This window comes from Anas platyrhynchos, chromosome 3, assembly GCF_047663525.1.
Source record: "Anas platyrhynchos isolate ZD024472 breed Pekin duck chromosome 3, IASCAAS_PekinDuck_T2T, whole genome shotgun sequence".
In the NCBI taxonomy this organism is placed as follows: domain Eukaryota; kingdom Metazoa; phylum Chordata; class Aves; order Anseriformes; family Anatidae; genus Anas; species Anas platyrhynchos.
The window spans coordinates 92156944-92169060 of record NC_092589.1 but is presented as its reverse complement, the minus strand read 5'-3'; positions in this window follow the sequence as shown (position 1 = coordinate 92169060).

The following is a 12117-nucleotide window of genomic DNA, read 5'->3' as shown; positions in this document are numbered from 1 at the left end:
TTCCACATTAATCAGCAAAATGGTGCATATTGTTCTATGGTAATTGCAAAGCTCTCTCTGACAACAGTTCACAATTCTCTTGGTTATAGTGACAGAAAAAATGGAAGACCATAACAAGAACCTTCATATTTTAACTCTAATTTCTGTTACTAATTTTTGAACAAAGCACTTTGTTTAACCTTGTTGTTGCTGCTGTTTGATAGCCAATAGTAAATGTCTCTTCCCTTGTAAAATCAGGCATCTTAGATCTACGAAGCAGAGCAATGAAAAATACTTCTGTCTCTAATGAGGATTATTAAAATCCTTTCTGCTGTTACTTTTGACAAATAACATATTAAGTAAAGTAACTAATTATATTGATCTGATCTGTCCTTAGTGTATTTGCATTAAGTACTAATACAGGTATTAGTTCTGACCATGTCTGGTACATAAACATGGCTTGCTTTTGCTTATGAATACTTACTTGATAAATATACCTCTAGGAGAGAAGAAAGTCAAACCAAGAAAAACTATCATAAATGTCATGTACAAGATTAATCACTGTTACCACAAAAGAAAAAAATAAAATAAATAATTAAACAAACAAATACCAGGCAAAGAAACTTGGCATGAATGTGATTTATCATTAGACCTCTAAAAAAAGAAAAAAAAATCACAAAATCATAGAATCATAGAATGGTGTGTCTTGGAAGGGACCTAAAAGGTCATCTAGTTCCAACACCCCTGCCCTAGGCAGGGACACATTCCACTAAACCAGGTTGCTCAAAGCCCCATCCAACGTGGCCTTAAACACTTCCAGGGATAAAGCATCTACAACTATGAAGATAGGCTGAAAGAGCTGGGACTGTTCAGCCTACAGAAGAGAAGGCTCTGGGTTGACCTCATCACAACTGTTCAGTACTTGAAGGTGGCTTGTAAAAAAGATGGTGAGCAATTCTTTGCTCAATCAGATATGACAGGATGAAGGGGAATAATTTTAAACTAAAAGGGGGAGATTTAGATTAGAGGTTAGGAGGAAATTTTTCGCTCAGAAGGTGGTAAGGCACTGGAAGAGGTGTCCCAGAGAGGTTGTAGATGCCCCATCTCTGGAGGTGTTCAAGACCAAGTTACATGAGAAGAAATATCTGCAAGAAATATCTCTTACTGCAAGAAATATCTCTTACAACTAAAGATGATGAGAAGTTGAAAAATCGTGGCTGACACATGTGTGACCCTTGGTCATAAGCCCACCTAAATATTCAATATATACTTGCTCAAATTTGTTGTCACATTAACCACTTTTCATGTAATTAAGTCTCAGCTTTAAAGGTAGGCGAAGGTTTTTGTTTTGTTTTGTTTTGTTTTGTTTTATCATCTAAAATAGACTAAATACATTTTTAAACTTTAGGCATCTAGTCTAAACTACCTATTCAGGACCTTGTCATAATTACTGAAGAGACACAGATGTCTGGAAAAAAGAACCTAGAGAAACATCAGAAGTCAGATGTCTATCACTTAGGCATGGCTAAAATTAAGTGAGATTAATTGCTTTTTAAATGACTTGCTCCTAGAAAAGTAATTACATCTTGAATAATATATGGAATTTTTCTGATGGAAAATGGAGTAGGTTTGAGAAGGGATGCACCATGTACAGATTCATGTTCTGACTCTGAGAAAATAAATGAGTTCAGATATTTTTTGGTGCTCTTCTATGTTGTATATGACACAATAGTATGAGGTCCATTATGGGGCTATACAGAATCTTCCAATTATGGAACAAGTCTCACTTGAATAGAGGTGGAAAAATAGCAAATGAAAAAGGTTTTGTCAAGAAAAATATTTTGGGTCTTAAAAAAAAAGCTGTTGTTTACTGAACACTGTGACTACGTTTAATTTTTGCTCTTTCAGACTCCTACAACCTTTTACTACATATATATATATATATATATATATATATATATATATATATATATATATTTATACCGGAACTTAATACAGGTTAATATAATAATAATTTTGTAAGTTTGAAAGGAATTTTTTTTTATGATACATTTTTTTCTTTAAAAATGGAATAAACACTTCAGCACAGAATAATCCTAGCCTTAGGAATTACTAAATTTATTCTGTGCCAGCAGCCCCACACATAACGTATTACTTAAAATATGTTGTCCAATGTTAGTGCCTTAACTTCCTTGGTGTTTTGATGTTATTTCAAGGGGGGAAAGAATTGTTTGCCTTGGGCTTCCCATATGACTCTGCTCTTTTGATTTTCATATAAATTCCTGACAAAAGAGATATAACCACTGTCTTTAGATACAATACTGTATTGGCTCCTGACAAATCTGCCTTCTTTTCAGGGACAAGTGTAAGGCAGAGCCCATAGGAACTATGGCTGCACAGATCAGCTGGGCTTAAAATGCCATTACTGTTTCTGCTGATTTTTGGAAGGAAACGTGAACAAAACAATAAAATGAGATTTCTAGTTAGTGAACAGTTTTTTGTTTTTTTTTTTTTTTTAATCCATGTCTAGTTACCTGAATGGTAGTTCTTCTTTTGAAAAGGTACCTCTTTTTGTGGTTTCTAAACACATCTGGATGTAGGAATAGAAGGTATTTTGAGCCAGTTTGCTGATGACACCAAACTTGGAGGAGTTGTGGACTCGAATGAGGGTGGAAAGGCCTTGCAGAGGGATCTGGATAGGTTGGAGAGCTGGGCGATCGCCAACCGCATGAAGTTCAATAAGAGCAAGTGCCGGGTCCTGCACCTGGGACGGGGAAACCCTGGCTGCACGTACAGACTGGGCAATGAGACGCTGGAGAGCAGCCTAGAAGAGAGGGATCTGGGGGTCGTGGTAGACAGCAAGTTGAATATGAGCCAGCAGTGTGCCCTGGCAGCCAGGAGGGCCAACCGTGTCCTGGGGTGCATCAAGCACGGCATCGCTAGTAGGTCGAGGGAGGTGATTGTCCCACTCTACTCTGCGCTGGTGCGGCCTCACCTCGAGTACTGTGTGCAGTTCTGGGCACCACAGTATAAAAAGGACATGAAACTGTTGGAGAGTGTCCAGAGGAGGGCTATGAAGATGGTGAAAGGCCTGGAGGGGAAGACGTACGAGGAACGGCTGAGGGCACTGGGCCTGTTCAGCCTGGAGAAGAGGAGGCTGAGGGGAGACCTCATCGCAGTCTACAACTTCCTCGTAAGGGGGTGTCGAGAGGCAGGAGACCTTTTCTCCATTAACACCAGTGATAGGACCCGCGGGAACAGGGTTAAGCTGAGGCAGGGGAAGTTTGGGCTTGACATCAGGAGGAAGTTCTTCACAGAGAGAGTGGTTGCACACTGGAACAGGCTCCCCAGGGAAGTGGTCACTGCACCGAGCCTGACTGAATTTAAGAAGAGATTGGACTGTGCACTTAGTCACATGGTTTGAACTTTTGGGTAGACCTGTGCGGTGTCAAGAGTTGGACTTGATGATCCTTAAGGGTCCCTTCCAACTCAGGATATTCTATGATTCTATGATTCTATGACATCTGTGTTGGCATACACTTGCAAAACAATGCTTTAAATTTCTACATCCATTCTACAATTCTTTTTTACATAGATATTGTCATTGTGTTTTTTGTTTGTTTCTTTGTTTATTCTTATTTATTTATTTATTTTTGGTCTGATCAGATTACACAAAAGAAATGAGAACCATAAACGTAAGAAAGAAAATTTTAAAAGGAACAATATATTTGTATTATCAGTTTGTTACCTTTTCTTAGCTCACCTCTTTACCAAATTGAAGACTGGTTATGATACAACATTCTTTTGTAGCAATTGAGGCTCACAGTTCTATTGTAATGAGGTGAGAAAAATAGCTTGTGGGTAAACATTTTCTTAATGAATTTCTCTATAAAACAGGTGCTATTGAAAAGTATATATATATATAAATAGTAATAATATATAAAATAAATAATATAGTGTATATGTATATGTATATGTATATGTATATGTATATGTATATGTATATGTATATGTATATGTATATGTATATGTATATGAAGAGGTAGAATGTAGCAAAGAAACAAAACAAAACTTTTCAGTTATTATGGCCACTGCTTAAGGACTCTGAGGAGTCTAGATTATTGGAGGGTATATTTAGAAATCTACAGACTAAAACTGACCTGTAGAATATTAACCTAATTTGTGGACCACTTATACAGGCAATGTTATACTTGTCCTTTCACAGCAATATGAAAATAAGTCAAAGTGATACTCAGAGCTTTGAGGATATACTAATATGGCTCTATGCTGGTACAAGTTCCTTCCCTCTGCTGATCTTCAATATTTGAAAAGGCCAGGTAAGCACCCTGATGAGGTTACCTAGCCAATTCCACATAAACTGGAGATGATGCCAGAGAGACCTTACTCAGTTTTCCATTCTATTTTTCACCCTGTGATCTTTTGATGATGTTTTACCCGCTTCTTTCAGATTTACTTTCTGTGCTGAGACCAAAGCAGAACCTCTGAGTCAGGAATCTCCATCCATGACTGAATAACCAATAACCACCTTAAGAGGAATAAAATAAATAGATTCCATACCTATTACAGTGGTGTATCAACTTTTTTTTTTTTCATCATGCTCAGAGAAAATAACTCCCATTTACAGTCACGAGGGATCACTAAGAGAGGAAGAGAGGATTTGTTTGTCAGAGTAAGAGGCTATTCTATAAGAGGCATAATTATGCCAGTGCAGTTATGTAGCAAATTTCACTTTGTTTTCCTATTTTCCTGATTTTCTCATGTGTCTTATATTCAATGCATTTCTGATTATTTCATAGTGTTGTTTTTGTTTGTTTGTTTGCTTGTTTGTTTATTTTTCATTAAGAAGTCTGAAAACCATTCATTGTAGGAAACAGAACAAGACAGACACAAGGCACTCTTCAGTTTGCATATGTTATGTAGTAAACTCAGAAGCACAGATGCGGACACTTAAAAGCAACAGATCACAGTATTTTAATAGACAATTATAAACCTAATCATCAACCTAAACAGGAGAATTTGTGTTTGTTTTCACTGTTGGCTGCACCTGGTACTTGCAAGACTTTTATCCTACAGTGTTAATTTGCATCAACAGAATAATTCATAATTGTTGTTGTGAGTTATTTGATAATATATATCATTGTATTTGCAGTTTGACACAGCCCCACAATGCAAGGTGAAACTGAATATCTTGCACCTGTGACCCAATTAATGTGGATTGTGGTAGGCTGTTAAATTTAGATGTCTCTGTGGTACTTTTTGTCACTACATGGGTTGCTTCTTTTGTATATGTGTGTTTGGATGATAATACACTGCCAGAAGAAAAACACTATGTTCTCTAACATACAACACTGACATATACCTGAACATTTTAGTTTTCCTGTTATAGCTGCTAGCAGCTGAGTGCTGATATAAAAGCCATTTGTAAATAAGCATGTTTACATATTGTCTTGTTTATTGTATTATTTCATATTACAACTCTATATACAGAATCACAGAATCACAGACTGGGCAGGGTTGGAAAGACCTCTGAAGATCACAGAATCACAGAGTCATCCAGGTTGGAAGAGGCCTCCACGAGTCCAACCTCTCTGACCTAATGCTAACAAGTCCTCCACTAAACCATATCACTAAGCTCTACATCTAAATGTCTTTTAAAGACATCCAGGGATGGTGACTCAACCACTTCCCTGGGCAGCCCATTCCAAGAACTTCTAATGAAATTCTCCCTAAGATCCAACCTAAACCTCCCCTGGTGCAACTTTATCCCACTTCATGAGGTTCCTCTCGGCCCAACCCTCCAGCCTGTCAAGCTCCCTCTGAATGGCAGCACGGCCCTCTGGGATATCAGACACTCCTCCAAGCTTTGCATAATCAGCAAACTTGCTGAGAATGTACTCAAGTCTATTGCCCAGGTCATTGATGAGTAAGTTGAACAACACTGGACCCAGTACTGATCCCTCGGGGACACTGCCAGCTACAGGCCTCCAACTAAGTTCCGCACCACCAAGCACAACTCTCTGAGCTCTGTCATCCAGCCATTTGACAATTGTAATATATTACAAATGTCTTTTATAGTCATTTGTCAGAGCTGGTAATACAGTCATAAGAGAAAATACTTTTGAGATAAATCATTTCCTCTGTTTTGATAAGACATACATGTCTTGAAACAGTAGAGTTTATTACTCATTATTTTATCATCTTAACATTTTGTTGAGGAGAGGATTATGGAGTATGTCCTGTTCTCTCTCTTATGTTAGGTCCAGCATTTCCAAACCTGAGTAAAAAATACTTAATTACTTTATTATTATTATTATTATTATTATTATTATTATTATTATTATTATTATTATTATTATTATTATTATTATTATTATTATTATTATTATTATTATTATTATTATTTCTTCCCCAAGGGATATTCTCAAGATGAATATTTAGAAAAATATTTTGGATACTATCAATATCATTGTTTCTAGATTTTGAGGTTTGTTCTGTGATTCACTTGTATGGTACTAGAAATATTTTGTCTGAGTGGGAAACATGGTCTGAAAGGGATTACTCTCATTATTAAACTCCTATCCATTTTAATTCCTACTGATGCACATTTTGATGGAGACTTACAACTCCCTCTTGTATTGATCAAACCAACAGTGGGTGAGTTTATTAGGAAGTTCAGAAACCATTAAAAAGGAAATAATTCAAAGGCCTTTCCCACTATGTTGAGATTTATAAATATTTTTCATTTCTTTGTTTCACTACTAAAGTCATCACAGGATGCATCATGAAAGACTGCAAGTTTCTCTTTGCAAGTTTCCTCAGGTTTTCACACAATTGCACAGGATAGCTGTATATATTGGTGTTGGAACCACAGTTGTACATACTAGAAAACATGTCATACTAAATTGAATAACTAGGTGTTAGACACCTACATGGTTACTGGACAGATTTTACAAGCAAGAAATAGTAGAATTCCCACTGGTTTGTGAAGACTGTGATTCTACCCCATATTCGGGAACATTAAAGATCTTGTATTATCACAAGAGCACTTGATAAAAACAATGATATATTATCTTAGGGCTTAAAAAGAGAAAGAAGATGCAGCATACATTGAGTGAAGTATAAAAAAGCTTTTGCAATTTAGACAGGGAGAAAAAAAAGGCATTTTAGATGGAAAAATATGTATTCATTTCAGTTGATAATTTATTGAAAGTACTCCTTCAGCATTTTGTAGCTTTAAAATTCTTTTGTGTTGGCTGATACTTCTCCTCTCTTGCTTAACCTAGTGTCAGATATTTATCCTGTATGTGCATATTACAGTTATGAGCTACACTGATTTCCCTTTGTATTTCTTGTGCTGTCTTCCAAGACACTTTGAGGTAAAAAGAGGTCTGAATATTAGAATGACAAGCATAATGTTAACATCCAGCAAAGGTAATAAGCATCTTTTTTCCTTCTCCCATCCTCTTTCCATTTTAATTCCAGTAGAAACTATTGATTTTAATATTCTGTCAACCAGAAGCTGTTAAATTTAAATTTAAAATGTGTCTTTGATAGAAAACTAAAGAAAACTCTAGAAACACTTTATTGGGTATGCATACATGTAGTATGGTTTTGGCAGTGGACAGCAACAGGACAACCTCTGTGAGACGAGGCTGGGGCTTCCCCGTGCTGGACCCAGCTGGCTCCAACAGCCCTACTGCAAGGCACAGTGGGGCTCAGCAGCTGAGATGGTGGTGTCTCTGGGGAACATACTCCAGGAAGGACAAAAAATTCTGGACAGAGGAGGGAACAAAAAGAGTGAGAAACAACGCTACAAACATAAAGGTAAGTGAAGAAAGAGGGTAAGAGGTGTTCTAGGCTCTAGAGCAGAGATTCCCCTGCGGCCTGTGGAGAGCTCCCACTGGAGCACACTGGAGCCCACACTGGAAAATTATCAGGACAAAGGAGCAGCAGAGTCCTGTTATAGACTCACCACAGTCCCCATTCCCCATCCCTGTGTACTGCTTGAGAAGAGGTGGGAATAAAGGAGTGAAGTTGATCTTGGGAAGAATGAGGTAAGGGGAAAGGTATTTTAGTTTTTGTTTCTTGTCATCCTACACTGTTTTTAATTGGCAATCAATTAAACTAATTTTCCCTATGTCAAGCCTGTTTTACCCATGACAGTAACTGGTAAGGGATCTCCTTGTCTTTTACATCAACCTACAAGTTTTTTCCATCTCGTTTTCTCTTCCTGTCCTGTTTAAGGAAGGGGGATTGAGTGAGCAGCAGGGTGGGGGTCTGGCAGTCAGCCAAGGTCATCCCACCACACATGCATAAGATATGCAATATGTAGTATGTAATGTAAAGTGGGTACCCAAAGCACAACATATAATATCAATACATAACTCATAATACATAATATATTATACAGAACTGGATTCAATACTTTGTGCTTAACATTCTGAAACTGGCTTTAGGTTTAAAACAATGTCCTTTATGAAAGCTCCATGACAGAAGGAAAGGCAACTGTGACACAAGGCAGCATATTTGGATAATTAATAATAATAATTATTATTATTATATTATAACTATGTAGTCACATATTATAATATCATAATGATTATTAATAAAATAATAATAACAACAATAAAAGAAAAATGATGTGGCTGAGAATGTGATCAAAATAATTCCTCAAGATTCTTCAAAGTCACATTACATGCAAAGACAGTTTTTGTCAGGGCCCTAAGGGCAACGCTCAGACACGCCCCTGTCCGTTCCACCCAAGTCCTTCCCCCACCTGACCCTGCTCCAGAGAGGATGCAGAAGGGATGGTAATGCAGTTTCCCACAGCCTTGCACTGTGTGTTAAATTTTGATGTATATGATATTCTGAGTGAACCAAGAAAGAACTGTGTTGCATTTATTGACTCTTTGAGTACCCTAAATCATGCAAAACAATGTATAAAGAACAGTACTGTGTCTGTCTGAGGTTGTTTTAATTTTCTTCATAGCAGCTCATATGGTGCTATATTTTGGATTTGTGATTAAAATAACATTACAGAATCACAGAATGGATGAGGTTGGAAGGGACGTCTGAGATCATCTAGCCCAAACCCCTGCTGAACAGCATCACCTAGAGCACACTGAGGAGGATGACATCCAGGCAGGTTTTGAATATCTCCAGAGAAGAGAGACTCCACAACCTCTCTGGGGAACCTATTCCAGTGCTCTCTCATCCTCACAGTAAAGAATCACAGAATCACAGAATCACAGAATTGTCTAGGTTGAAAGAGCCCTCAAGATCATCGAGTCCAACCTCTGACCTAACACTAACAAGTCCTCCACTAAACCCTATTACTAAGTTAAACATCTAAACATCTTTTAAAACCTCGAAGTTCCCTCTCATATTGAGCGGGAACCTCCTGTGTTTCAGTTTGTGACCATGGCCTCTCGTCTTGTCACTGGCCACAACTGAAAAGAGACTGGCTCCATCCTCTTGACACCCTCCTCTCAGATACTCTTATGCATTAATCAGGTCTCCCCTCATTAACAACACACCAGTGTTTTAGCTGTTGCTGAGTAATGGTTACAGAGTCAAGCCTGTTCTCACCCTGCACTCCCACTCCTACCCCTACCCCTACTCCCACCCCCACCCCATCCCTGCAAGTAGGCTTGGGATACACAGGCAAATAGGAAAGAATACAGCTGGGACAGATGACCTGATAAACTGATCAAAATGATATTGCTCCCCTGGGAAAGAAGGGGCAAGGGGACACGTTTGTGTAGTGGTGTTTGTCTTTCAAATTAGCTGTTATGCATACAGAGGCCCTATTTTTGTGGAAGTAGCTGAACATCTGCTGGCCGTTGGCACATAGAGAATGAATTTATTATTTTGCTTTGCTTACATGTGCAGCTTTGCATCACCTGTTGTGATAAACATTAACATTTTAAAAGAGAATCAACAAGAAAGGAAACTTGGTATTGATATATTTATGTGAGCCTTCTGAGTATAGACTGAGCAATTGTCCAGGCTCTTTTTTGGTTCTGTCCACTATGAAACTTGGGAATATTATAGACCCTGGTTCTGAGGATACAGTGTGTGTATATTCCCACTCTGTAGAATAATTTGAATGCCCACCACATGCTGTACCATTTACCCATGTCTTCATGGAAAAGGAAGAGTGTGTGCATGTGGAAAAGGGACTGTAAGCAATCAGGAATTAAGAATCAAAGACATAATGCCATCTGAATCTAAAGCACAGTTCAGGTTAATTTTGACTGATAAAACATTCAATTCCCACCTCACTGAAAGTATTCCTGGTGGAATTCCACCAGGGCCATACCATCAGTGGCTGTCTGAACAAATCTCCCTCAGTTCATACAAGGTAAAGATAGATATGGCACAAAAAATGATACAGTACAAGAGTACATGCAGATAAAAATGAAGAGCATTACTCTATGAGCTTTTTCCAAATGGTCAAGCTTAATAACTTACTAACGTTTATTAAAAGAGTTTTTATTTTAGGTTGGAGAAGCGGAGAAATTAGAAGAAAAAAGGGAGGTAATTGGGGTTCTTAAAATTTGTAAGCTTATGTAATTTCTTGTGAACTTTTTCACTGAATTGATAGGTTCTATTTCTCATGTGTGTATGAACACTCTCCAAAATATTTATTTATTTATTTATTTATTTATTTATTTATTTATTTATTGCTGACTGGGCCTGAGAGCAGCTTAAATAAATTACTTGGGAGTCAATAAATAGGTTTTCATTTCCATGCAATCATGTCTCTATTTTTGGGTTTATCTTACTAGTGCTAGGATACATATCTCAAAAGAATCTCCATTAACACCTTCTTACAGAGCCCTGATATAAAACCTGAATAGCACTGATGTAATAGCGTATAATTTTGCCTATCAGAAAGCCAGATAGCTCTTCCTGTAAAAAACATTTGGAATGTGATACAATTTATTGCATGAGAGGTAAGTTACTGTTTATTTATATCTCATAGATGCTGGCAGGTAAAATGACTCTCCTATTCGAGTCTGATTCAAAGAGAAGAGAAAGAATATGCATTTTGGTTTAAATGAAAGAAGATATATTTAATGTTATCAGTTGTTGGTCTTTTAAAAAGGTAAGATGTTTTCACTTGATATATTGACAGCCTCTGATACAAAGATAACATTTTTTATGAGGTATTTGGGAAATAGATTTTGTTTGTTGCTCCTGTTAGTTCTTGAGAATTGGATGCTGAAATAAAGAAATCCTCACTCATACAAAATCAGCCTATCTGTTGCCCAACAACCTTTTCCCATTCCTGTAAATACATCCCACCAACAGTATGAAGATGCGAATAAATGCCTTTATATGTTTTTGACTGTGATAATTTTGTCAAATTACAATATGAGTTTACATGCTGCAAATAACAAAATTTGAAAGATAATTGAGCATTGTGGCATATATCGAACAGTAGGTCAACAGAAAGTTGTTGAGCATCTGTTTCTACAAAAAAATCATAAAATTCAAAAAATTCATACTTCTAACTGTGCAGTTTGTCCATTCCACTGTGCTATGTTACAGATGATACATTATGGTACAAACGAGACTGAACAAGGTTAGACGACAGTGGTTTGTTTCCTCAGGACTCCCACTTAGGTAATTTACTGATAAATAGAATCAAATATCACAAGACATTTGAGATTCAGCGAAGGAGATTTTTCTTCACTGCTTTACCATTTATTTATTTATTTATTTATTTATTTATTTATTTATTACTGTTATTTTTTTTCGCCAGGGAAATAATGTTCCCAGTACTCATGATTAGTTTTCTTTATTTTTTGTCTCTCTTTTTTAAATTCCTTAAAAACAGACTTGATGCTCTAATGGTAGATAATAATGAGGTTGAAGAAATATAAGGGATCTGGGATGGGGCACTCCTGAGTGTATATGCAAATTGGGGGATGAGAGGCTAGAGAGCAGACCAGTGGTAAGGAATCTGGGGGTTCTGGTCAATGGCAAGTTGAATATGAGTCAAGAACAGTGTGCCCTGGTAGCCAAAAATGTCAAATGTATCCTGGGGTGCATCGGGCACAGCACTGCTAGCCAGTTGGGACAATAGATTGGCCCACTCTGCTGTGCACT